The sequence below is a fragment of the Macaca nemestrina genome, chromosome 8, assembly GCF_043159975.1.
Source record: "Macaca nemestrina isolate mMacNem1 chromosome 8, mMacNem.hap1, whole genome shotgun sequence".
NCBI lineage: Eukaryota > Metazoa > Chordata > Mammalia > Primates > Cercopithecidae > Macaca > Macaca nemestrina.
Window position 1 is genome coordinate 42,729,854 of NC_092132.1, and position 27,705 is coordinate 42,757,558.

At 44.5% G+C, this 27,705-nt stretch overlaps 1 long non-coding RNA gene across 6 annotated transcripts in view; it reads right to left on the reverse strand.

The window, feature by feature from the left end:
- LOC105476032 (uncharacterized) overlaps window positions 1-27,705 on the reverse strand; it is a 55,760-nt gene that overhangs the window by 3,235 nt on the left and 24,820 nt on the right. For 3 of the 6 annotated variants that reach the window (XR_011606840.1, XR_011606839.1, XR_983795.3), the window contains exons 4-5: window positions 9,909-10,096; window positions 8,002-8,172 (exon numbers count right to left, since the gene is read on the reverse strand). This is a non-coding gene — a long non-coding RNA (uncharacterized lncRNA). Of the gene's footprint in view, window positions 1-8,001; window positions 8,173-9,908; window positions 10,097-23,053; window positions 24,522-27,705 lie in introns of those variants that run through there. The other 3 variants (XR_983797.3, XR_983800.3, XR_983798.3) reach the window with 2 other exon arrangements.

A 27,705-nucleotide genomic window follows, 5' to 3' on the forward strand; every position in this document is an offset into this window, starting at 1 on the left:
GCCTCAGCTTCCCAAAGCGCTGGGATAACAGGCGTGAGCCCCTGTGCCCGGCCTACTTCCTTTTCTTAGAAAACTTTCCCTTTGCGAGGCCAGGCACAGTGGCTCATGTCTGTAATCCCAGCACTTTGGGAGGCCAAGTCGGGCAGATCACGTGAGGTCAAGAGTTCAAGACAAGCTGGGCCAACAAGGTGAAACCCTGTCTCTACTAAAAATACAAAAATTAGCCAGGTGTGGTGGCAGGTGCCTGCAGTCCCAGCTACCTGGGAAGCTGAGGCAGGAGAATCGCTTGAACTCAGGAGGTGGAGGTTGCAATGAGCCAAAATCGCATCACTGCACTCCAGCCTGGGCAACAGAGCGAGACTCCGTCTCCAGAAAAAAAAAAAGAGAGAGAAAACTTTCCCTTTGTGAGATATTATGACTGAATGGGTCTGGCTTTGTAAATGAATCTACTTGCTCATCTAAACCCCTAGCTGTACGGTTATGAGGAAGTGCAGGAGTACTCCCCACTCAAGACTAGGGACTAAAAAGTGGGGCAAATCTGGTGCCACAGACTTTGATTTGAGTCAAGATTTTTTTTCCATTGCCTAAAAGACTTGGCTATTAACTCATCTGAAGATGTGTTAGAAAACAACACTTAAGGCCAGGCACTGTGGCCCACGCCTATAATCCCAGCACTGTGGGAGGCCGAGGAGGGCAGGTCACCTGAGGTTAGGAGTTCGAGACTAGCCTGGCCAACATGGTGAAACTCCTTCTCTACTAAAAATACAAAAATTAGCCAGGCGTGGTGGCAGGCACCTATAATCCCAGTTACATGGGAGACTGAAGCAGGAGAATTGCTCGAACCCAGGAGGCGGAGGTTGCACTGAGCTTAGATCACGCAGCCTGGGGGACAAGAGCGAGACTTCATCTCAAAAAAAAAAAGAAAGAAAGAAAGCAAAAGAAAAAGACACTTAAAAGACTTAATAAAAAGGCTTCCATAAGTATTTTCCTTAAACTGGCAGTGGTTAAATATACAAGGAAACTTTTATTCCACCACTTTAGGACATCACCAAATGACTCTAGACCTTCAGAACAGATTCTGAAGATATCTGCAGATGGTTTCTTGAAACACTTTTTTGGTTTCTTTTCTGTTTTTGAATACAGTAATTTACATTAGTTTATTCCACTTATATCATTTTAAATGGGAATCTTTTCTTAGCAACTGAACCTATCAGAGAAGATGGTTAAACCTAGTAGCAGTCAACGTTTATTAGCACTTTCTTTGTGCACATATTGTGTTGGAAGCGCACATATTAACTCATTTAACCATCAATAACCCTTTGATGTGGATATTACCTGCTAAACAAATAAATGTTAGTATTTTTATGCTATAGATGATAAAACTTAGACACAAAAGGTTAAGCAACTTGCCCAAGTTGCACAGTTAGGAAAGCCATTAAAACCCAGATAATTCTGGCATCCAAGTCCAAGCTTCTAACCATTATAGTATATATTTTGAATATATAAAATGTATGTAGGTGTATGTGTGTGTATTTAAAATAAGTGTTACATTAATACTGCTGCAAAAAATTACCACAAACTTAGTGACTTAAAACAACACCACTTTAGGCACATATTCACCATGGAATACTATGCAGTCATAAAAAAGGATGAGTTCATCTTCTTTGCAGGGACATGGATGAAGCTGGAAACCATCATTTCAGCAAACTATCACAAGGATGGTAAACCAAACACTGCATGTTCTCATTCATAGGTGGGAATTGAACAATGAGAACATCACACCTGTAGCAGGGTAGGGGGCTGGGAGGGGTAGCATTAGGAGAAATACCTAATATAAATGACGAGTTGATGGGTGCAGCAAACCAACATGGCACATGTATACCTATGTAACAAACCTGCATGTTGTGCACATGTACTCTGGAACTTAAAGAATAATAATTAAAAACAAAAAAACCAAAAAAACCACCACTTTATTGTGTTAGATTTCTGGAGGTCATTAGTCTGAAATGGGTCTCACTGAGCTAAAATCAAGGTGTAGTCAAGGCTGTGTTCTATCCGGAAGCTCTAGGGGAGAATCCATTTCCTTGCCTTTTCCAGCTTCTAGAGATTGCCTGCATTTCTTGGCTGTTGACCCCTTCCTCCATCTTCAAAGCCAGAAGGGTAGCATCTTCAATTCTCTCTACCTCTGACTCTGACTCTGACACTGTCTCTCCTGCCTCCATCTTTCATCTGTAAGACACTTGTGAGTACATTGGGATCACCCAGAATAATCTCTTTATTTTAAGGTCAGTTGATTAGCAACCCTAATTCCATCTGCAACCTTAATTCCTCCCTGGTATGTAGCATAACATATTCACATGTTCCAAGGATTAAGGCGTGGACATCTTTGCAGGGTCATTATTCTGCCTTCTACAATTTCCTCAGTTCAAAATTTAAAATTTACAAAACAGCCAGGTGCAGTGGCTCACACCTGTAATCCCAGCACTTTGGGACGCCGAGGTGGGTGGATCACTTGAGCCCAAGAGTTCAAGACCAGCCTGGGCAACATGGTGAAATGCCATCTCTACAAAAAATACAAAAATTAGCCAGGTATGGTGGTGCACGCCTGTAGTGCCAGCAACTGAGGAGGCTGAGGTGAGAGAATCAATTGAGCTTGGGAGGTTGAGGCTACAGTAAGCCATGATCATGCCACTGCACTCCAGAGCCTGGGTGACAGGGTGAGACCCAATAAATAATTACAAAACAGAAAGGTATGGAGTGAAATCTTCCTTCCTTCTCTACCTCCAAGTCACACAATCTCTTTCCCTGGAAGCAGCTGATGCTTCTAGGACAAATATGTCCTAGAGATCATTTGGGTTGATACATAAAGATCTGTGTCATCAGGCCTCCTTTAAATCATATCACCTTTTTAATTATAAATAAATATATTTAAATGGAATTTTATAGTACTTTACAAGTGGAAAGCCAGTGTCACTCACCATAAATAGGAAGCTTAAAAATTACAATAAAGATAAGGCCAGGCATGGTGGCTCACGCCTGTAATTCCAGCACTTTGGGAGGCCGAGGCGGGCAGATCACGAGGTCAGGCATACAAGACCAGCCAGGCCAACATGGTGAAACCCTGTCTCTACTAAAAATACAAAAATTAGCTGGGGGTGGTGGCACACACCTATAATTCCAACTACTCGGCAGGCTGAGGCACGAACATCGCTTGAACCCAGGAGGTGGATTTTGCAGTGAGCCAAGATCGTGCCACTGTACTCTAGCCTGGGTGACAGAGCAAGACTCTGTCTCAAAAAAAAAAAAAAAAAAAAAGACTCTAACATTTGTCTAAACCAGCATTATCCAATGGTGGTCTACAGAAAATAATTTGGTAGGACTTCAATAAGTATTACTTGAAAAGGGGGTTCCATAATGAAGTGTTTGGGACACTCACTTTGACTTAAACAGCTTTGTTTGCTACCAGCCTGCTCAGAGCATTTATTATGCTCTTTGGCTAGAGCAGTGCACATGCAGATCATCTCAAGAATTTCATGGACCAGGCTTTCACGGCACCAGCCCAGACGAAACCTAATTAGGAAAGTGAAACTTTGCCTAAATCAGAAAATGCATGCTTTAGTCCATTTGGGTTGCTATAACAAAACACCATAGATTGGGTGGCTTAAAAACAATAGAAACTTGTTTCTCACAGCTCTTGGAGGCTGAGAAGCCCAAGATCAGAACTCTGGCAGATTTGATGCCTGGTGAGGGCCCACTTCCTAGACAGTTGCCTTTTGCTGTAACCTCACATGGTGGAAGGGGCTAGCTAGCTCTCTGGAGTATCTTTTACTAAGAGCACTGATTGTAATTACCAATCACCGTGACCTAATCACCTCCCAAAAGCCCTACCTGCTAATACCATCGCCTTGGGGACTAGGATTTTAACATATGAATTTGGGCACAAACATTCAGACCATAGCAATTCAGTTCCAAAGCTAAATATAGGGATAATTGAGATTATCTGTTTTTTAAAATTGTTCATATGATGATAGCTTCCAGTTACCCAGCACCTATTTTGTGCTGGCATCTCATTGAATCTTATAACAACCCTGAAAAGATCTTTTCAAAATCTCCATTAAAAAAAAAAAAAAAAACCAATTAAGGGCCAGGCGCAGTGGCTCACATCTGTAATCCCAGCTCTTTGGGAGGCTGAGGTGGGTGGATCACCGGAGGTCAGCAGTTCAAGACCACCTGGCCAACATGGTGAAACCCCATCTCTACTAAAAATACAAAAATTAGCTAGGCGTGGTGGTGCACGTCTATAGTCCCAGTGACTCAGGAGGCTGAGGCAAGAGAATAACTTAAACCCGGGCGGCAGAGGTTGCAGTGAGCCGAGATCACACCACTGCACTCCAGGCTGGGCAACAGAGCAAGACTCTGTCTCAATAAATAAATAAATATAAACAAATTAAGGATCAAAACAACTAAATAACTGAGTTCATTCATTCAACACATTTTTATTATTAAGAGCTTAAGTGCTGGGCGCTGTGACTCCTCACTGTCTCTGCAGCCCTCATGACCTCTGAATTAGTTTCCTGTAACCAAGAGTAAACATTCCTGGAAAACAGGCAAACACAGCTCTACAAAGCCCCTAGCCCCCAGCATAGCCTGGGAAACAGTGACATGGTGGCTAAGAGCATGGGCTCTAGAGTCTGAATCGCTCAGAATCTCAGCTTTTCCACTGGAAAAACAGGGCTAGTGAGAACACCCTACATCACACGGATGTTGTGGTGATCAAGCAAGAACATACAGAGAACATGCTTTGCACAGAGCTGAGCACACGGATGTACCCAACAAATGTCAACTTGAACTGTGGGTCAAGACATGAGAAACCCAAGGATTCAGACTTTCTGTGGAAATACTCTTTGTCTCATCAATCTAAAACAACAGAGGGAGGAATGGAAAGAAAAAGGAAAAAAGGAAATCAAACAATCAAAAAATTTGATTTTCTAACAAAATCGCTTGGGATTGGTGGTGGTGCTGTGGAGTTAGCCTTGATATAATGCAAAACTCCCCAAATGGAGGTCTCAGCTCACCAGCCCCAGGGAAGGAGAGAAGTCAGAGTTGCTCTCCCAAGGGGGAACATTTCTGAACAGGAGCAAGGGCATTTAAAATGGCATACAGAATTTATAAAGCAAAAGAACCCTGATGCTAGAAATGAACTATCACAACTAATAGGAACTTAAGTTTATTATCCTTTAAAGGCAAAAGTAAGTCTGGTTGACTTATTAGAACCAGACTGGGCAAACCCTGATAAAGGAGCAGATGCAAGCAATGATGGTGACTTCAGCATGGATGGATCAGGCTGATATCATCTGAAGCCCCTGATCAATCTGAATTTCAAAGACTGAGTCTACCAGACACCATGTGCCTTCTGAGGTGACATGATGGAGACAACCCAGAACTGCCTATGGAGAATTCTTGCAAATAAATAACCAAACCTGACTCAATTGAGTCTCTTCATTTTATGGTAAACATAAATTTAAATAAATGGAACACGTTAACTGTCATAAAGATGCATTTAGCCAAACCTAGAGTGAGGGAAACTACAGGACAAATTACTTTGCTTTTCAACAAATACATGGCATGAAAATGGAGGTGGGTTGGGGAGGGGAAGTTGTTACAGATTTAACAAGCATTTAGGAAATGAAAGAAAGAAAAAAAGAAAGAAAGAAAGAGAGAGAGACAGAAAGAAAGAAAGAAAGGAAAGAAAGAAAGAAAGAAAGAAAGAAAGAAAGATAAAGAAAGAAAGAAAGAAAGAAAGAAAGGAGGGAGGGAGGGAGGGAGGGAGGGAGGGAAGGAAGGAAGGAAGGAAGGAAGGAAGGAAGGAAGGAAGGAAGGAAAGAAGGAAGAGAGAAAGAAGGAAGGAAGGAAGGAAGGAAAGGAAGGAAGGAAGGAAGGAAGAGAGAAAGAAGGAAGGAAGGAAGGAAGGAAAGGAAGGAAGGAAGGAAGAGAGAAAGAAGGAAGGAAGGAAGGAAGGAAGGAAGGAAGGAAGACAGGCAGGCAATGTGTGGAGCTTATTTGGATTCTATTCAAATAAACCAACTGTTAAAAGGCATTTTTTTGAGACAACTGGGGAAGATTGAACTCAGACAGGATATTAGATGATGTTAAGGAGTTCTGGGTAGTGGTAGCTGTGATAAATACTTTTAAAAAAATATACAGAGACAAGGTCTTGCTGTGTTGCTCAGGGTGGTCTCAAACTCCTGGCCTCAAGTGATTGTTACCAAATGCCAGGGGTTTGGTCTAGGTCCTGCCACTTGCTGCACAGAAAGCCAATCACTGAGACAATGAGTACTGCCAGGGAAGAAGGCTTTAATCAGGTGCTGCCACCAAGGAAATGGGAGGCCAGTCTCAAACCCATCTCCCTGACTGACTAAAATTAGGGGTCTATATAGCAGGGAAGAAATTTAACCGTGTGTGGGGAAACAGGAATTAGGGAGGGGTAAGGAAGAGAAGTTGGTTAACAGGAAGCAGGTGGTCAGTTAGGTAATCATGAGGGGTGAAGGGTCTGATGTCTTATTGTCAGGACGCAGTGATCTGGTACATTTCAGCTCCTTGATACCATCTGGGAGGTTTGATGGTTGGTTTCTTGAGAATGAAACTCAGATAAGACAAATGTAACTTTCTCAAGTTTTAAGACTGGGAGGGCCCAGCCAGGCATGGTGACTCAGGCCTGTAATCTCAGCACTGTGGGAGGCTGAGGCAGGTGGGTTGCTTGAACTCAGGAGTTTGAGACCAGTCTGGGCAACATGGTGAAACCCCGTGTCCACAAAAAATTACAAAAAGTAGCTGGGCATGGTGGTGAGTGCCTGTAGTCCCAGCTACTTGGGAGACTGAGGTGGGAGGATCCCTTGAGTCTGGGAGGTCAAAGCTGCAGTGAGCCACATTTGTGCCACTGTACTCCAGCCTGGATGACAGAGAAGAGAAACCTGTCTCAAAAAAAACAAAAACAAAAACAAAAACAAAAAGACTGGGAGGATTAATTTATGTGTTTATTTAAAGAAACCATAAACATCAGTTCTATGGAACCGTTGAGCTGGTTTCATGATCCTCCCACTTTGGCCTCCTAAAGTGCTGGGATTACAGGCATGAGCCACCACACCTGGCACGTTACGTTTTTATTAAAGGACTTGTTGGTTAGAGATCAATCCTGAAGTATTTACGGATGACATGATATGTCTTCAGGAATTTGCTTTAAAATACTTCAGCAAAAACCAACAAGCAATTAAACAGAATTGTTTTGGGGGGCAGGGAAGGCCAGAGGAAACAAAAAACAGCGGGAAAAAATGTGGACAATGATTGAAGCTGAATGTTGGAGTCCATGGGGCTTCATGACCCTTCTCTCTATATTTGTGTATGTTTAAAATGTTCGAAAACAGTCAAATGAATAAAACTAATTTTTAAAATTTGAGAGCTGAACTGCAGAGTTTTCCCAGTTCAGATCAGATGGAAAACAGGTACCTGGTGAGATGCTAAGAGGGTTTCTGGTGCAGCCCTGGGGAGCCCTGATCAGCACTGCAGCCTCTGCAGACAGCTCAGGATGTCTGGTATTCACAAACACGGATCATGAAGGCGCCCGCACGGCGACTGTAAAACTGTCTATTTGACATGCTGCACTGGCTTTGATAACGTCTAACTATCTATGGGGCTAATTAAATTATTAGACTCAAAGCTGTGAGATGGCCCCGTTTACACGTGAAGAGTCTCTCTTCCAAAGCTGCAGCAACTCAGCGAATTCCCTTTGAAGTCATAATTACTCATCTGGAGTTGTTCCCAATCAAGTTGTTCCTCTGATAGTGATTTCCCAATTTACTCCTAACCCTTCCTGAGTGGCGAGATTGTTTATTTGGTTTCAGCACAAACAGATAAAGCTGGGGGCAGATCAGCAAAGAGCCACCCCATGTGGCCTGGAAGGGCCTGTTTGAATCAAGGTGCCCGGTTAGAGGGGCGTCTACTCACCAACAGGACTGAGTCCACTCCTCTGGAAAGGCTCAGATGAGGCCTGTTGACTGTGGCCCAGAAACACCAGTCTCTGAGATGGGGAAACTGTGTTCCCTTGACCCTCTCTGTCAGCACCCAGCAAGGTCAGAAAACGGGGCTCAATGCCCAAGCGGGGGACGGATTCAACCCCTTGAAGAGAAGTGACAAAGATCAACAGCATGGTGGGTGGAGAAGCTACTATGCAGAGAACCAAAGACCTGGGCTCCAGGCAAGGCCCAAACTCAGCCGGTCTCTGCATCCTCATCTGTGGTATGGGGGCTGAACAAAGTGGTTTCAAAGACTGTAGCTAGAAAATGAACTCATTTCTGGTTTAAGTGGCTTGAGCTTTTCTGGCAAAAGGAACAAAATCTCAAAAGGAAATGTTTACAATTTCCATCCTCACCAGAGAGGCAGTATAGCTTAGTGGTCAAGAAAGTATTCTGAAGCCAGATTGCTTGGGTTCAAGTGCTGCTCTGGCACTCCCCAGCACGGTGGCCTAAAGAATGTCATGCATCCTCTTGAGCCTCAGTTTCCCCCTCTATAAAATGAGGATAACAGCAGTACCTTCCTCATCGGTTTTCATGAAGACTAAGGAAACTAATACATGTGAAATATGCAGAACTTAAAGGATAAGTACTATCTATACAAGTGTTGCTATTATTTTTATCCAGAAAAGTAACACTTTACATACCTTTACAGCTCTAGGAATCAAGTATGATGCTGTTGAGGTTTTGTAGATTAATGAGACCACTCTCCATTAATTTTAGAGTTTAGAAGATAGACGTTTCTATTAAAACCCTGGCCTCGACAGTGATAACTATTATGATACTGAGTAGCATTTAGTGCACACTTCATTTTCTGACCTTGTTTTTAAGTCAGAAGGTTGGAAGGACATAGGGCTGGGAAGGGACCCTAGGATTTGCCAGCTGGAGCCTCAATCACAAGTTGCAGTCCCATCCCTGCCGAGTGACCTTCCATTTTCTGCTTGCATTCCTCCAGAGACGTGGGACCCACTTCCCTCCAACAGAGCTGCTGTTTGAAAACTTCCCCAGCAGAAAATGTCAAAAGAACTGGAGACTTTTAAACTAGAAAACAGAGTTTCATGGCAACATCACGGACATCAGATATTTGCAGAACTGTGATTATAATTATTGTTAACCTTAATAAGATTAACATTAGGGATCATCTCTAATTTTTTGTTATTATGGTGATCATGCATTGATCTCACACTATAAGCCAGACATTGTACAAAATGCTTCACACGCCTTCTCATTTAATCCTTCAATGACCTCATAAGACGGTATTATTATTCTGATTTTACAGTTGAGGAAACTGGAAAACAGTTATGGAAAACTCTGCCCAGGGACAGAGAGTTAATGAGGGGCAGAAATAGGATTCAAACCTAGATTGGTCTGATTTTGGAAGGTAGAATTAAAACAGCTTTGTGGAAGTTATCAGGACTCCAAAACACAGACTGCCTGGGAAGTGGGTTTTGGGTTAACGTGATGAGAACTTTCAAACGAGGCTGGACTCATTTCAGGCAATGGGGTGTTGACAGGTGTTGACACACACACATACATACACACACACCCTGCCTGGCATGGCACACTTTCTTGAAGGGGCAGTGGATAGATAGGCAGGGGCTGGGTCCCAGGAGGCTGGGAGGAGGAGCCCGGCTGGTAGAATGGGGCATCCATGGTAGTCTCATTGCTGGAGAAAATGCCCAGGCAAGATACCCGGAACTGCCACCAACATATGGTTTCCAGTAGCAACTGCTTGCTCAGTCCCGTAGACCCCGCCCCAATTCCCTGGGCAATTCACCCTTTCCCTGGCCCAGTCCCTTCAGGACTGAGCACGCTTCCCACTTCACGGAGAAGAGAGCTTACCAGGCATGAATTGTCTCAACTGTCATCCTCCAGGCTGATGCACAAAGCTGCACTGTGGGCTCTGCATTCCATCCCATTCCATATGGCCTGCTCCAGGTCTTTGTTCTACCATTGTCCACTCTCTTTCCTGCACCCTTCTCCCCTGGCCTGTCCCGGCTTCTTTCCATCAGGCTGCACCCGTGCTAAGACTGGGTTTTTGAAAAAAAAAAAAAAAAAAACCAGACAAGGAAAAATAATTCTTTGATCCTGCTTCCAACTCCCAGTAAGTGTTGTAGGCTTCCTTTTCCAAGCTGACCTTCTCAAAGAGCAGGTGGCACTAGCTCTCTCCTTCCTTCTCCTGGCATTTCCCTTCATACCCCCACCTGGTTTCCTACCACACCATTGCAGGGAAACAGCTCCCACCACAGACGCCACTGACCATACCATTACTGACATCCAATAAACCCCTGTAGGTCTTTTCTTACATGACCTGATCTGTTATTCACTCTCTCTTTATGAAACTCCCATTTCTCTCGGTTGCTGTATAACACTCTTTCCCAGGTTTTTCCCTTTCAGCTTTCCAGCTCTTTCTGGATCCCCTTTCACTTGGGGCCTCTTATTTGTTTGCCAGGGGTCATCTGAGGCTCTGTTCTCAGTCTGGACCCATCCAGGACCATCCACCCACACAGGGCCTGCCCCACCACCTCCATGCTAACCACTCTCCCAGTCTAGAGGTCCAGCTCCTCTCATGATCTAGGCTTCTGCATGCAGCTGCCGCCTGGGTGGTGCTTTGGTTTGAATATGTCATGTCCACAACTCAGATGTTGAAACTTAATGGCCAATGTGATGGTATTCAGAGGCGGGGTCTTTAAGAGGTGATTAGGTCATGAGGGCTCCACTCCTCACGAATGGGATTAAAGTCCTTATAAAAGAGGCTTCACACTGCACAGTGTTCAGCTTCCTTTGCTTGCCCTTCCTCCTTCTGCAGGGACACTGCTTTTCCCCTTCCAGAGGGTGCAACAACAAAGGATCATCTCGGAAGCAGAGAGCGGCCCTTACCAGTGAGGAAAATGCTGCTACTTTGACCTTGGACTTCCCAGCTTCCAGAACTGTGAGAAGTAAATTTCTGTTCTTCATAAAGTACTCAGTCTTGGGTATTTTGTTAGAGCAGCACAAATGGACTAACGCGGGTGGTTCTGTACCCTCATCCTAGAAAAACCACAAATTTCCAATACACACAAATCTTCCAACAACTTTTGGGAATTCCTGAAAGATGCTTTAACGCTCCCCAAACATCCTATGTGATCTGTAGTTTTACAGCTTAGAAGGCCCCAGGCTAATGCAAAACTTTCAGGATCCTCTGGCCGGGCTCCCTCAGTGCTTCCTCCTCATCTCAGGAGCGTGTTCCAAGGCCTGCTGGTTTTGACTTCGCCTCATCCCACCAAGGCTGCATTGCAGACACATTGTCTTTCTTCCGCCGTTTGCTTCACTTTTGTCCCTTCTCTCAACCCCCGATTTTCACACTTTTTCAATAACTACGTTCCCACACATTGTTTTTTATTATAACCCTCTCCCTTTTCTTCTTCTACACTATTTATAGAACCCAAACCAATTATTGCATATCCGTTATCTTTTCAGCTCACTGTAAGTTCTGGGGAGAAGAGAAATGGCTCACAAAAAGACAATGAAATGTGATAGATCGAGGCCATGAATGAAGATGACACATGGGTGCTCCTCTGCCCTCCTCCAGGGGCTGCAGTGGGCCCCAAAGCACAGGCCAGCTGAAGAAGAAAGAAGTGGTCTTTCCCAGCCAGGACTCCCAGGGGATCCAAAGCATCCAGGAACTCATAAAAACAGCACGGAGCCTCATGACAATGCTGAGGGTGGATGAGAGGAGGAGCGAAAGGAGGAACATGCCGGCTTGGAAGGGCTGTGAATATTCTGCTATGAGTCAGCTTTCCAAAGGCAAAAACAGGCTTAATCCCCAAGTCCCCCTTTCTGCACCCCTGTGCTCTTTGGCTGCATCTTCCTTCTCCAGGACCAGTGTTTGCCGTGTCAGGAGCAGCTCTTACCCTGTGGATCTCCTTTCTCCTCTTTCTTCTTTGGAGGCCAGAATTCCTGCATGTCCCACCCTACCCTCTCCACCCTTGCCTGTTCAATGTGCCCATGTCAGCCTCCAGCAATGGCCCCTGCACCAGGCTGTCCTGGGTGTGCCCTTTCCATCTACTGGGACTCAACACTGTGCCTCCCCCAGGAAGCCCAGGATGCTTTTCATAAGGGATGTTCAATGCCCCTCATGGATTCTCCGACACACAAGAACAAGCTGTAGAACATAGTGATTGCCAGCCTTCAAGCTACACTGGGCCCTTCTCCTGCTTTTTGATAATCAGACACTTAGCTCAGGATGGGGGATAAAAGATCTCCTTACACTGCACTGAAGATTCTTATCGTATCTGTGAACAATAATTTTGTCCAGATACACAGCAATCTTTACCTTAGCTTGGTACACTCTTAAATTCTCAATAGATACAAAATAACCAATGAAGAATGTTAAAAACAAACAAACAAAAACCCAGGAATTTTTTTTTTTTTTTTTTTTGAGACAGAGTTTTGCTCTTTTTGCCCAGGCTGGAGTGCAATGGCGCGATCTTGGCTCACTGCAACGTCTGTCTCCTGGATTCAAGTGATTCTCCTGCCTTAGCCTCCCAGGTAGCTGGGATTACAGGAGCCTGCCACCACGCCCCGCTAATTTTTTGTATTTTTAGTAGAGACAGGGTTTCACCATGTTGGCCAGGCTGGTCTTGCTCTCTTGACCTCGTGGTCCGCCTGCCTCGGCCTCCCAAAGTGCTGGGATTACAGGTGTGAGCCACCGCGCCCAGCCAAAACCCAGGAATTCTTAATTGAGAATACACAATAAGCTATTTAAAAGAAAGATCACCAGAAAAATATACTAGATATTTCAGTTAGACAACTCACACCCAAAAAGTTCATACTATAAAATTTACGTAGGTCAGATATCTGTTCTACATTGCCTAGATCTCAAAAGCCCAGATCACAAAAATCAGTTAAAACCTATTTTTCCTGAAATAAGAATTTACCAAATGCAACTGCAGTTTAGAGGCTAGGGAAGTGATAAACTCTGTGAACCTGAACTTTGGCACAATAATCCCCCCTGCCACCGTTCATGGCACTCTCCCTCCCCACCAGGCAGTGTGCTGGGTGCTTCACACGCATGACCTCATTTGGTCCCTGCCGTGGCACTAGGAAGCAGGTGTCATCCCATTTTGCAGGCCTTAGAAAGTTTACTCAGTGGTCCAGGATTTCAACCATGAAATTATTTCAAACTCCAAAGTCTTTATGTTTAACCTCTGCATTCTTTTGCCTCGTGCTATATTTCAAGTCCTTTGCAAACCTGTTATAATTCATTCTCATAATCCTTAGCAAAAAAACAAAAAATAAAAATCAGAATTCTTCCCAAATGAAACAAGGGCAGAAAACAAAACTTAGGGTGTGCTCATCCATTAACATTTTATTATTTATTTATTTTTGAGACAAAGTCTCGCTCTGTTGCCCAGGCTGGAGTGCAGTGGCGAGATCTCAGCTCACTGTAACCTCCACCTTTCAGGTTCAAAAGATTCTCGTGCCTCAGCCTCTGGAGTAGCTGGGATTACAGGCAGCCACCACCATGCCCAGCTAATCTTTTTGTATTTTTGGTACAGATGGGCTTTCAACATGTTACCCAGGCTGGTCTTGAACTGTTGGCCTCCAGTGATCCAACTGCCTTGGCCCCCCAAAGTGCTGGGATTATAGGCATGAGCCACTGTGCCTGGCTTCATTAGCATTTTACTATATCTTAATTAATTAATTAATTAATTAATGTGGAGACTCAGTCTCCCTCTGTCACCCAGGCTGGAGTGCAGAGGCGCAATCTCGGCTCACTGCAATCTCCGCCTCCCAGGTTCAAGCAATTATCTTGCCTCAGCCTCCCGAGTAGCTGGGATTACAGGCGAACGCCACCACACCCAGCTAATTTTTGTATTTTTAGTAGAAACGGGGTTTTACCATGTTGGCCAGGCTGGTCTTGAACTCCTGACCTCAGGTGATCCGCCTGCCTCGGCCTCTCAAAATGCTGGGATTACAGGCGTGAGCCACTGCACCTGGCCGCCGTTAACATTTTAAATGAAATTCCACTCCAGTCTAGATCAGGGTGTCTCAATCTTGACACTACTGATGTTTTGGATGGGATGATTCTTGGTTGTGGGGGTGTCCTGTGCACTGTAGGAAGTTTAGCAGTATCCCTGGCCTTTGCCCGCTAGATGCCAGCAACACCCCTCTCCCACCCCAAGTTGTAATAACCATAAATTTCTCCCAACATTGCCAAATATTCACTCAGTGGGTGGGTGCCTCTAGTGGAGAACCAATCTAGACATCCAGACAATTTGCAGGGACTCTATCTCATTCCAGCTTTACTTTCTATGCCTTGCACACTCCCATCTTGAAGCAACAGATCTGGACACAGATCACAATAGGCAAGAAGAGCATGGCCATGAAGAATTCAGGAACAGGTGATGACTTAAAAATCAGGTCGGCTGGTAGATGGCATCAGGTTTAGGACTTTTCATTCACATTAGTATTTTATTGACAAAAATGTCAATTTTGCCCTCCCCATGCCAAGTCTGCTCATTTTATACAAAGTACATTCGTGTCGTGTTGCTATTAATGGTCATGGTTGTGAAGACTATGAGCAGCATAAAAATGCTCACGCCAACAGGAAAAAAGCAGGTTAAACAATTGCACAAACACTGTGATGGCAACTGAAGTGACAAGAATGATGGAATTATGGTGGGATTATGGCTGACATTTTTCTTCTCTTTCTAAATTCCTGTCATGTGACTTCCATAATGCCTTCATAATTCAGAAAGTACATTTTCAGATGATGCCCCCAGACACTGCTCCACTGTCCCCCAACCTTCAGGTAGTGTCACCAGAGCAGTACCCTCATACATTACCACCTGTACTCTCCAGATAATCCCCTAGACCCATAGGTGAACCCTCAAAAATGTCATCTGGGTGGTCTGTGTTTTATCCAATGGCACTTAATAAATTTATGTAATGACCCTGACTAAAACTCCAAAGTGATTACATTTATTTTTAATAAAAAATTAAGAGTTATTCTCTTATTGCCTCATCCCATTCTGGAATCTTGCAGAAACCCACTGTGTCTCAGACTGCTCTGGGGGTGTCACACAGGTCCAGCAATTCCCATCTTCTGGAAGCAGCTCCAAGGCATGAGGTGCCTAGCAGCCATGTTGGTCCTTTAGGTCCTGTCCCTCAACACAGCTGGGCCCATCAGTTTCTCTCCATCATCTCTGTTCCTTCTGAAATTTAGTGGATAGACTCTTCCTGGGATCCTCCCCCAAATATTATTATTTTTTTAATTTTTTCTCTTTTTATGTAAGCTGGCTCCAATCGATTTTTGCTTCTTGCAACCAACAGAATCTTAACTCATAGGGGTCATATCTGAGATCTCCTTGTTATTCACATAAATATTAGGCTGTAAGTATTATTAGGTCGATTCCAACTTCTGGCTCTGCCTCTTTGCCTGAGTTTCCTTACGTAGGCGAGAAGACCCTTAGCCAGGTTTAAATGAGCGGCGTATACAGGGCATGGAGCACAGGATGTTTCTGCACAGATCACCCCCTTCCCCTTACATTCTCCCTCAAGCCAGGGGAGATTTGCTCTTCCTCATTAACTCATGATCCAAAAAATCAAATCCTAGTTTGCAATAAAGTCTACATTTCTCTTCAAGCACTTCTCACAACTCCTTTCTCTCCCCTAATCCCAGTGTTTGACTTGAAGCCTGTCCTGAAGGCCTGCAGTCTCCTATCCAGGCTTTCCTGGGCCCTGGAGATGCTTGTCAGGTTTCTTCTGACGTAGCCTTTGGTCCTCACACAAGTGCCTGAACATAAGTAGTAGTTAATGGGCTCGAGGCATCCAGGAATGATAACAATTACTGACTGTTACAACGTGCTCTACTTGAGTTATCTCATTTAATCCTCATGCAGCTCCAGAAGGGGCAGGTAGCATTATTACTCTTGTTTTACAAAAGTGGAAACTAAGGCTCAGAGTGGTTAAGTAGCCTGCTCAATGTCACAGAACAAGTAACTGGGAGAGCTGAGTCCAGAGTCTGTGTGCCTAATGGCTAAAGATGCTAAATTTACCAGCTTTAGTCACCCACGAATAACCTCCTGGCCTGCCCTCAATGCACGATGAGCCAAGCAGCATGAGACAGCCCTTTATCCTGGACCCTGGACCAAGAGTCCTTCTTGACAGCATCTGGGAGCACAATCCGCAGCTCTTCCCCTAGCAAGTCCCACTTCGTGCTGCCTAGCTCTGTTATTTAGAGTCTGCTCCTTCTTCTCTGTGTCTCATTCACCTACAGACCATCTACATCCTCGGCTTCTTGAGCTTTTGTTTATTGAGCACTTACTCTGTGCTGCGTAAGTGTTCAGAATATCCTTCACAATAAACACTAGCTCTTGTTTTCATCATTGAGTCACACACACACACACACACACACACAAACACACACACACACACAGGCCCACATGGCCCTGTGTGGTCTAGTCCTGCTCACTCCCTCACAGGTCCAGCCACAATGGTCTCCTTGCTGTCCCTGGAACCTGTCAAGCATGCTGCTGCCTTGGAGACTGTGCACTCCCCATTCCTTCTGCCTGGCTTGTTCACATACTTCCTTCAGTTCTCTACTCAAATACTCCTTAAAAATTGTCCTAGGAGGCCAGGCGTGGTGGCCTGTAATCCCAGCACTTCAGGAGGCCAGGGCGGGCGGATCACTTGAGGACAGGAGTTCAAGACCAGTCTGGCCAATGTAGTGAAACCCCATGTCTACCAAAGAAACAAAAATTAGCAGGGTGTGGTGGTTCACGCCTGTAATCCCAGCTACTCGGGAGGCTGAGGCACAAGAATTGCTTGAACTGGGGAGGCGGAGGTTGCAGCCAAGATTGTGCCACTGCACTCCAGCCTGGGTGACACAGTGAGACTGTCTCAAAACAAAAAACAAAAAACAAAAAACATTGTCTTAGGCCCTTTGTTTTCCTCTCTCTCTCTCTCTCTATTTAGAGACAGGCTCTCTCGGCCGGGCGTGGTGGCTCATGCCTGTAATCTCAGCACTTTGAGAGGCCGAGGTGGGTGGATCATGAGGTCAGGAGATCGAGACCATCCTGGCTAACACGGTGAGACCCCCCTCTCTACTAAAAATACAAAACATTAGCTGGGCGTGGTCACGGGTGCCTGTAGTCCGAGCTACTTTGGAGGCTGAGACAGGAGAATGGCGTGAACCTTGGAGGCGGAGCTTACAGTGAGCCGAGATGGTGCCACTGCACTCCAGCCTGGGCGACAGAGCTAGAATCCGTCTCAAAAAAAAAAAAAAAAAGAGAGAGAGACAGGACCTCTCTATGTTACGCAGGCTGGCCTAGAATTCCTGGGCTCAAGTAATCCTCCCACCTCAGCCTCCTGAGTAGCTGGGACTACAGGTGCGTGCCACCACTCCTGGCCTGCTATGCCCTTTTTAATAAATGATCGTTCATTCTCAGCAACTGTATGAGGTAGGTACCAACTTATCAGGTTGTACCCGTATGAAGTTGAAAATATTTGGTAATAATTTGAAAATAATTACATAAAAGCCATTTCCTATGGTTCAACCTCATAGTATTGCTAGCTTACAGATGAAAGAATTGAGGCTTAAATAATTTGGCAAAGATCACACCATTTTGAAGTGACAGAGCCAGGCTTTAGTCTTAGATCTCTTTTATCCTAAAGTCCAGATTCTTAATGTCTACACTGCACTATTTTGATTCTTAGATCTTCACTGTGTCCTTCTTGGATTTTTGTCCTTCCATTTTGTCCACACTCTCTACTAAGCTAGGGTGCAGAGACACTGAAACACGGATACTGCCCACTTTAAAAGTCTGGAGCCCTTCAGTCAAGAAGGTCTGTCTACCTGGATATCCTGCATCTCTGCCTCCGTGCAGCTCCAAAGGCCCGGTGAGGGAGCTCTGCCAGCAGAAGGCTGTGCCCTAAGACTGGATTTGAAAAGTCTAGTCACTTCCTGAAGAGTGAAGAGGAATTACGAGCTACGAAGTGTTGGGCACCTTGCCTAATAACAGAGAAATGACTCAGAAACCATGGAAGGGAAAAGAAAGCCAGAGAATTAAAAAACATTTAGAAGATAAAGACTCTGTAATTCTCTCTAATGTTACTCTCTCACCTGTTTAGAAGAAACCTCCTTAAGCGGTAGGCATAGAGCCAAGGGTTTAGGGAAATCTCTGAGAGTCAGTATCAAGAGTGCAATGGTAATAAACACAAACTTGGAGTTTAGGGAACACCAACCATTATCCACATTTCCCCCCTAACCTACTTGCAGTCTAGAGGCTAGATCTGGTCTAGGCTTCACTTTGTTGATGTCATTTTGAATATCACTCCCAGACAATACTGTGCATTACAGAGTTCACCAGTTATGGCAAATCTCAGGAAAAAAAATAGCTCCCATCCTCTGTTTACCTTTCTGGCTTCCCAGTTTTACTTGGATTTGAACCTATCAGACAACTCTTTATTATCCTGCCAAGTCATTGATACCTTTGAGATTCTGAGTATGTATTGTACAACGGAAGGTTTGTCTGAAGCCTACCCCATCATATTATTGAAAATGGAAGTCCATTAAATGTTTGAAAGCAGAGAAGACACACAGTATCAGACCTTTTGTTTTGTTTTGTTTTAAAGATGACTGACAGTTGTGTGGAGAATGGGCTGATTAAAGGACAAAATTTAAAAAAGGAAGATCATTTAAGAGGTCATTCCAGTACTTCGCGTGTGGATGGGTGTTTGCTTGGCCTTGCCTGGAGAGGTGGCAGTGAGGGAGACAGAAAATAACCAATTCAATGTGAATTCTTGAGTCATCTGTACAGATGACTGCCGGCAACCTGCCTCTGTGTGCAGGTGCTGCTGTTAGCGAAACACCAGGGGTTTGGTCTAGGTCCTGATGCTTGCTGCACAGAAAGCCAATCACAGAGACAATGATTATTGCCAAGGAAGGTTTTAATCGGTTGCTACAGGTGAGGAGATGGGAGATCAGTATCAAATCCAACTCCTTGATCCACTAAAACTAGGGTTTTATACAGCAGGAAAGAAATGTAACAAGATATGGGAAAACAGGTACTCAGTAGGAGTAAGGAAGCAATCACGATGAATGAGGGGCCTTGCGTCTCGTTGATGATCTTGTGAGTTTCAGTTCTGCGATATTTTTTGAGAGGCCTGGGGGTCCTTTGCTGAGTGAAGGAACTCAGATAAAACCAATCTAAGCATCAAGCTTTAAGACCAGAAGGGTTAATTTCTACATTTATCAAAAACAAAAACAAAAACAAAAAAAACAAAAACAAACTGTCTACAGGACCACTGGGTCAGTTTCATTGCAAGAAGCCCATCCTATTGCCTTCACCCTGTAACTAGTTGGACCAAATGACCTCTAAAATGCTTCCCAATGTGGTTATTCTCAGATTTGATATGGAATAGCAATTTAATAGTTATGACACATTTCCACCTACATGGTCTTGTTAGATCCTCATTACAGCTCTGGGAGATAATATTATTTTCTCTATTTTATAAATTGAGAAACGCAGACTCAGAGAGTTGGAATGATTAATTCAAATACTAGTTCAAATTAATTCAAATACTAGTTCAAATCCAGGTCTTCTAACTCCAGAACCCATCTGTTTCCTCTGTGATGAGAACTGATCACTTCTGAGCAACAGAGCCAAGGGGACCATAAAGCTGAGGTGCACAAAATCAATGGTGTTATTTTTAAATAAATAAACATTCCATGTTATTAAATTGATACAAGTAGAATTATAACAGCCCCTATATGAGTGTTTACTTATATATGATCACATTTCATCTTCATGAGAACCCAGAAAGGTAGGTACTATTGTCATCTCCATTTTACTTATGGAGACCTACAGCACAGAGGCTAAGTATACTGCCCATGTTCACACAGCGTCAGCCATGGAGGTGGGATCAACACCCAGGGCATTCTGACATCTAAGTCCACATTTTAATCTTTGGGGCTACGTGGCCTCCCAAGAGAGAACATATACACATACCCTATTATAGCCACAGAAACTCTGGAAACTCCCTTTAGGGAGGAAGACTAGAAGCCAGAGTTGGGGGAGGGATGCCAGCTCTCTGTCCAATCTGTCATATCACTTGAATTTTTACACTATAGGGACCACAACTGCTAGTTAGCCACCAATATCCACTCTCTCTTTCTTCCTTTAATTATAGAAATCCTGGGTTTTAGCTGGGCCTGGGGGAGCCAGACTAAAGATTATGCTTCCCAGCTTCCCTTGTGCTAGGCCATGTAACTAAGTTCTAGACAGTAGAATGAGAGCAGAAAGGATATGTGTAATCTTTGGGCCATGACTTTCAAAGGAATAGATAAAGTTTGCCCTTGTTATTTTCCCCTTCTGGATCAGTGGGATGCAGACATGATGGTGGGAGCTGGAGCAGCCACCTTAGACCCACAGACAGAAGCAATATATTGAGGAAAATCAAGTTGCCTTCATGATTCTGGGAAGTCTAACTTGGGACCTTTACCTGGGAGAAAAAGAAACTTCTATTTTATTTAAACCACTATATTTTTAGGTCTCTTTTAAACAAAAGTTTATACTGTACTCTATCCAACACACATGTTGCATGTATGGCTTTTTCTATTTAAAAACTAGTTATGTTTTATTTTTATTTTTTCATTTTTTTGAGATGGAGTCTTACTCTGTCACCCAGGCTGGAGGGCAGTGGCGCAATCTCGGCTCACTGAAACCTCCACCTCCCAGATTCAAGCGATTCTCCTGTCTCAGCCTCCAAGTAGCTGGGATTACAGGTGTGCACCACCATGTCTGGCTAAGTTTTGGAATTTTTAGTAGAGACAGGGTTTCACCATGTTGGCCAGGCTGGTCCCAAACTCTTGACCTCAAGTGATCTGCCCGCCTTGGCCTCCCAAAGTGCTGGGATTACAGATGAACCACCACAACCAGTCACTAGTTAGTTTTCTTTTTCTTTTTCTTTTTTTTGAGACAGAGTCTCACTCTGTTGCCCAGGCTGGAGTGCAGTGGCGCTATCTCGGCTCACTGCAAGCTCCATCCCCCCCGGGTTCACACCATTCTCCTGCCTCAGCCTCCTGAGTAGCTGGGACTACAGGTGCCTGCTACCACGTCCGGCTAATTTTTTTTTTTTGTATTTTTAGTAGAGACGGGGTTTCACCATGTTAGCCAGGATGGTCTTGATCTCCTGTCCTCGTGATCCACCCACCTCGGCCTCTCAAAGTGCTGGGATAACAGGCATGAGCCACCGAGCCCGGTAGCCACTAGTTAGTTTTTAAAAACATATCATGACATAGGGTACATAACCTACTATTATATGATATTTGAGACAATTGTTTGGCGGACTGGCAGCAAATGTTTAAAAACCAGCATCTCCAGGAAAAAAAAAAAAAAATCCTGATTTGTGGCATTTGCAATTTCTTTGGTGTAAATACTCCACTGGGGCTGATTTCAAACTATCAATACCTGGTCTCTGAGCACAGACTTGGGAAGAGAGGCACATGTTGACTCTGGGGAGTTGGTATGAACCACCTCCAGGAAGCTGCTGCAAAGATCCCTGTGACCTTTGGAGAAAAAGCTTTAAATACTAATTGCAACAAACTATGGGCTTGATCATATAGGAGTCCCAGTAGCCTCTAGTATAGATGAATTAGATTTTTTTTTAAGTGTTTCTTAGAGAGCTTGCCAACCTTCAGATTGGACCACCACGACCCCTCCCCTCTCCAGCAGCCACCGTCTGCTTGCTGGGCCTGCTCTGCCAGGGCATCTGAGGCCATGGCCAGTCCTGATATGTGGATGAGCCCCCGATGACAGCTGCCTGCGTTTCTCTGCTCATGGGTCTGAAGCACCCGTGCTGCCTCGGGTGCACTACTAGAAGCTGGATGCTTACCAATATCAGAATGATTCAGAATTAGAACAATACGAAAGGAGAGAAACTACTCCTGGATGGACATAACAACCATGTGCAAAGATAAACTATCAAGTTATGAAGAAAAGATTAAGATGTTTTATGAGGGGTATTTGCACTTGGATGATGAGTTCTGCTACATTTGTTTTCTTTTTCTTCCCCACCCACCCCCGCCGCCCTTGCCTTTTTTTTCATTTTTAGAGACAAGGCCTCACTATGTTGCTCAAGCTGGTCTGTAACTCCTGGCCTCAAGGGATCACCTTAGTCTCCCAGGTAGCTGGAATTACAAGGTGAGCCGAGCCACCACACCTCCTGCAGCAGGCACTTTGATGTGAGAGATAAAAGAGTACAAATGGATGGGGATCTTTCTGGAGTAAGGAGACATCATAACTCTCCCCACTTCTTCTGGAGGAAAAGATCTATATGAAGGCCATGTGGCTGTTTGTGGGAGACCCAGTGTGGACTGTGTACAACCGGCCAGGTGACCTTTTTGATGCCTAGGGAGAATACAGGAAATTTCTGGCACAAACAGCATAGCAGTGTTCCCTGGGAATTAACATGTGCCCTGTAAAAGTCCTAAACATGATAACTGAGCAGAAAATCAATCATTGTCTCTTTGCTTTTATATGATAGACTTGAGGCTAGGTTATCTTCCCTTTGCAAGATTATTTGACCAGAATATTTTCTAACAAAAGGAGATATAAAACTTATTTTTACAATGGAAGCAACTTGGAAATATAAACATGTTACCTTCATTTTCTCTAACTCAGTCAAGACTAGTGGTTCTGTAGCCCCATGTGAGTCCATGCATTCATCTCAAACCAGAATGAAAGTTTCATCTCCCAACGAGCAGTTGGATGCTCATTCTAGAGATGATGTGGTGCTTACTTTACAAGAAGGTGCACTGGGCTCAGTGGCTCACGCCTGTAATCCCAACACTTTGGAAGGCCGAGGCAGGCAGATCACCTGAGGTCAGGAGTTCGAGACCAGACTGGCCAACATGGTGAAGCCCTGTCTCTACTAAAAATACAAAAATGAGCCGGGTGTGGTGGCAGGTGCCTGTAATCCCAGCTACTTGGGAGGCTGAGGCAGGAGAATTGCTTGAACCCAGGAGGCAGAGGTTGCAGTGAGCCAGGATTACACCATTGCACTCCAGCCTGGGTGACAAGAGCTTGACTTTGTCTCAAAAAATTAAAAAAAAAAGAAGGTGCAACAGTAGATAACTAACCAGATAGAAGACAGCTATTTCTCCCAAAATTATTATGCCACTTCCTTGTTCAAAATAAAGTAATTGCCTTAATTTTGTGTTGTTTCTTTACCTGTGAGACATTGCTCAGGCTGGAAAACCTTACAAAAAATGAAGGGTATTTGATTTCATTTATCCAACTATGGGTTTAGACTCTTTATAACTGATATAATTATTGTTATGATAACATATGATGAAGGCTAGAAATGATGCTGGAAAACTCAGTCATTCAACAAACATCATAGTCTCTAGAATCTCTTGAAACATTGGTGGCTTTAACATACAGTATCTGGAAATGAAGCTCCACTTACGAGCTGGTAAGATTTATGATGGTTATACCAAAAAATATTTCTTCCCCTCCAAAAATACAAATTAAACAAAGTCTTCCTTACTAGTGATTTAACACAATTTTACAAAAATAAAACCCCCAATAAGAAATAATGCCAAACTCTGCTAAGAGCATGGCTCCATAGGACAAACTGGAAGGTGGATACCTTGGGGAAGTGATGACCACAGAAAAAAGTTGCAGACTTACAGCATTTTAAAATCAGAAGGATAGTGAGATTATAATAACACATGCTGGAAATCCACATGGCTTCATGAGTTCAGTAACCTTGAGTAACCTTTTCCCTAGGGAAATGGTGGAAGCCATATTGCTTCATCAAGTCTCACAGATAGATCCCAAAGAATCTGAGTGCACAAACATCAGCTGCTCAGATTTCCACAAACCTTTTCCCAGTGGACCCATATTAAAGCAAAAAAACATGTCTATGCAAAACAGCTAAAGGAATGTTATGCCCATGGTCTGAATTTTCTTTTACGTATAACAGTCCTCAAAAAGGCCAGGCACTGTGGCTCACACCTGTAATCCCAGCACTTTGGGAGGCTGAGGCGGGCGGAACACTTGAAGCCAAGAGTTGGAGACCAGTCTGGCCAACATGGTGAAACCCCGCCTCTGCTAATAATACAAAAATTAGCAGGTGTGGTGGCGTGCACCTATAATCCCAGCTACTCAGGAGGCTGAGGTGGGAGAATTGCTTGAATCTGGGAGGCGGAGGTTGCAGTAAGCTGAGATCACACCATTACATTCCAGCCTGGGCAACAGAGCAAGACTCTATCTCAAAAAAAAAGTCTTTGACACTGAGAGCTTGCTTTATTTAGGCCAGAACTGAGTATTTTAGTCCATGGCTCTGACAGCAATGTCCAGGTAGGACAACTTTCCAACACCAACTGTGATCCATGTGAACAAATGTCCTTAATGTCATTGCTGCACTTGGAAGGATGGGAGCTAGCTCCACTCTCTAGGAGACCTGTAGAAAGGAAAGGAGAAGCATACTGGATTGCAGGCCTTCTTGCTACTGGTGTCCAGTGTCATGGCAGGGGTCACCAGTGGCCTGGAGCTAGTCCAGCTGGCAGATGTTTGGATAGCCTGCAGGGTTCCCCTGGGCTTATCTCCTCCTTGGCTTCAAGCCCCTAGCTCTAGCTCCTGCCCAGGCTTGCATCAGGAGCCGTGGGGCGGTGTCCGAACTGCTGAATTCCACCCACAAGCAGAGGCTGTATGCCACTGGTAACATCCAGCCGTCAGCAACGAGCTTCTGGGCAGTTCTTTCAAGAGACTAGATTGACACCTGGAGCCAGACTTTATCAGACTTACCAAAGTTTGACCCTAATAAACAGTTCAGTTTTCCAGAGTTTTCTGGCTGCACATAGTTGAAAGCAGGACTCTGCCAAGTTCTGAGTCCAGCTCTGAGCTGTTTATCTTCCACCACCTGCTGCAGAACACAAGGTGAGTAAGTGGCCAAGGCTCATGGCCTGGTGTGCATGGGGCTGCCTGACACCGCCAGGGGCAGCTGACCTCCCAGATGGCCACCAGCTATGCCCTGGACCTTTAGCTCCTGACAGTTTCCACGATGGTTCCCCTGACAGGCTGTGGCTTTGGGTGGTATTAGGGGACTGTGTTTTCTTACACCTGTTGCCACTAGGAAAATACTACAAATTTTGTGCCTGTGTAACACTGTTCTTCAAAGTTTCTGGGGGTAAAAGTGCAGTCACAATAATAAAAACCAACTTGCAGTACCAATAGTTACCTGAACCCTAGTCAACAAAACAATTACTAAGGCCTTATAAATGCAAGACACTCTCCCAGGAAGTGTGATGTTGGGGAAGAAAATACATGGTCTTGTGTTCAGGGAAGGACCATGCAGTGGAGAAATCAAGACTGGAAACATTTTCTGTGTCTCCTCTGTGAAGTCTGATCGTCACCTTCAACCCAGTCCAAAGCATGTAGGTTAAACCACATTTTGGGGTGAACCATACAAAATTGCTGTTTTTTCCAGTTAAAAAGGTAGCATGTCAGCAACTTAGTTTGGTTCAACCTAATCATCAGGTCTCCCAGAGCACTCTGCCTATCCTCTATTAGGGCCCTGTTTCAACCTGTCTTGTGAATAACTGGGTGTTGACGTGAACTTTTCCTCCATTTGACTGCCAAGCTTCCTGAGAGCAGGAACCTTAGTTCTGTGCATCTCCAGCTAAGTACTGCACTTTACACTGAATAGAGGAATGAATGAATGAAAAAAACAACACAGGCCAGCACAGTGGTTCATGTCGGTAATCTCAGCATATTGGGAGGCCCGGGTGGGTGGATCACTTGAAGCCAGGAGTTCCAGGCCAGCCTAGGCAACATAGTGAGACAAAAAATTTAAAAACTGGCCGGGCACGGTGGCGCTTGCCTAAAGTCCCAGCTACTCAGAAGGGCTGAGGTGGGAAGATTGCTTGAACCAGGGATGTCAAGGCTGCAGTGAGCCCCATGATCGTGCCACTGCACTCCAGCTTGGGTGACAGAGCGAGACCTTGTCTCAAAAGAAAAAAAAAAAAAAAAGAGGCCACGTACAGTGGCTGAAGCCTGTAATCCCAGCATTTTTAGAAGTTGAGGCAGGCAGATTACTTGAGTCCAGGAGTTTGAGACCAGCCTCGGTAACATGACAAAAACCTGTCTCTACAAAAAAATACAGAAATTAGCCAGGTGTGGTGGTGCATGCCTGTAGGAGGCTAAAGATAGGAGGATCATGTGAGCCTGGGGAGGTGGAGGTTGTGGTGAGCTATGATCACAACAGTGCACACCAGCCAGGGTGATAGAGTAAGATCCTGTCTCAAAAAAAACCCCACCCAATATCGATATACATAGTTTATATATACATATTCACACGTGTATCTGTGTGTGTGGTTAATAGCAGTGTACTGGGTGCTGGGGACAAAAGGCTGAATCAACCTTGGGTCTTCCCAGGTTGATATGGGTCCTTACTGAGACGCAAAGAGATAACTTCATACCGTCAAGCAGGGCTTCTCAACAGTAGTGCTAATGACATTTTGGATCAGACAGTTTATTGTGGGGATGGCTGTGCTGTGCACTGTAGGATGTTTAGCACCATCCCTGGCCTCTACCCACTAGATGCCAGTGGTACACATTCTATTCCCACCCCCAGTCATGACAATCAAAATTGTCTCCAGACATTGCCGAATGTCCCCAGTGAAACAAGGTCACCCACCCCCAATGGAGATCCACTGCCATAGACACGCTAAGGTGTGCAATGCTTTTTAATCCAGTGAGGTGGTTCAGAGAAACCTCCTGGAAAGGATGACGCCTGGGATAGGTCTTGAAGGATGAGTAAGACTCGCAAGGAGAAGCGAGGCAGAGGCCACTGCACAAGCAAAGAACCACGGCTTACCTGAACCCTATGCTGACTCGGCGCAGGAGGGACCACACATAGTGAAAGGCAGTGAATTCAAGCCAAAAGATAAGCGTGCATGTTTCCTTTTAAAAAGCAGATCTTGGTTTCTGGTATAACCTTCTCTCCATGAATTCTTCCACCTTTCAGCAATGTTTGGCCCCAACATAGAACCTTTGTGAATTAAGTGAGATCACTTAGAACTGTTTTAATGGCAGAGCAAAAGCTGTACTCACACTAATAATAGCTTCCTTTGGGAAGGCACTTCACAGGGGTTTTTTCTGTCTACTTGTTTGTTTGTTCATTAATTTTTTAAAAATGCTTTCATTATACATTGAATACATACAAAAAATATTCAACACACAAACACAGAGAGGAACTAGAAAGCATGTAGCATGTAGCCCCCTTCAGTCTCATAATACAATATCTCCTCCACCTGTGAGGCCCTCCTGTGTGTACCTTCCTCATCTCACTTCCCCCTCCACTCCCAGGGGAGCAAGATTTTTGTGTTCACATTTGTTCATTCAACAAACCTTTTACTGAACACCCCACTGTACTATGGGCCAGGCTGTGTGCTATAAAGTAGCAAACAAAACAAAAACTTTCCCCTTTCTTACTTAAAGCACTTTCACATTAGCCTTTTCAGTGTTATATGATATTATCAATATCCCAACGAGATACATACATACAGGCAACTAATAACTACTGCCTCGACTTCCTTTAACAGGTGAGGAAGTGGAAGCTCCCAAATGTTGACTTATCACAGGTA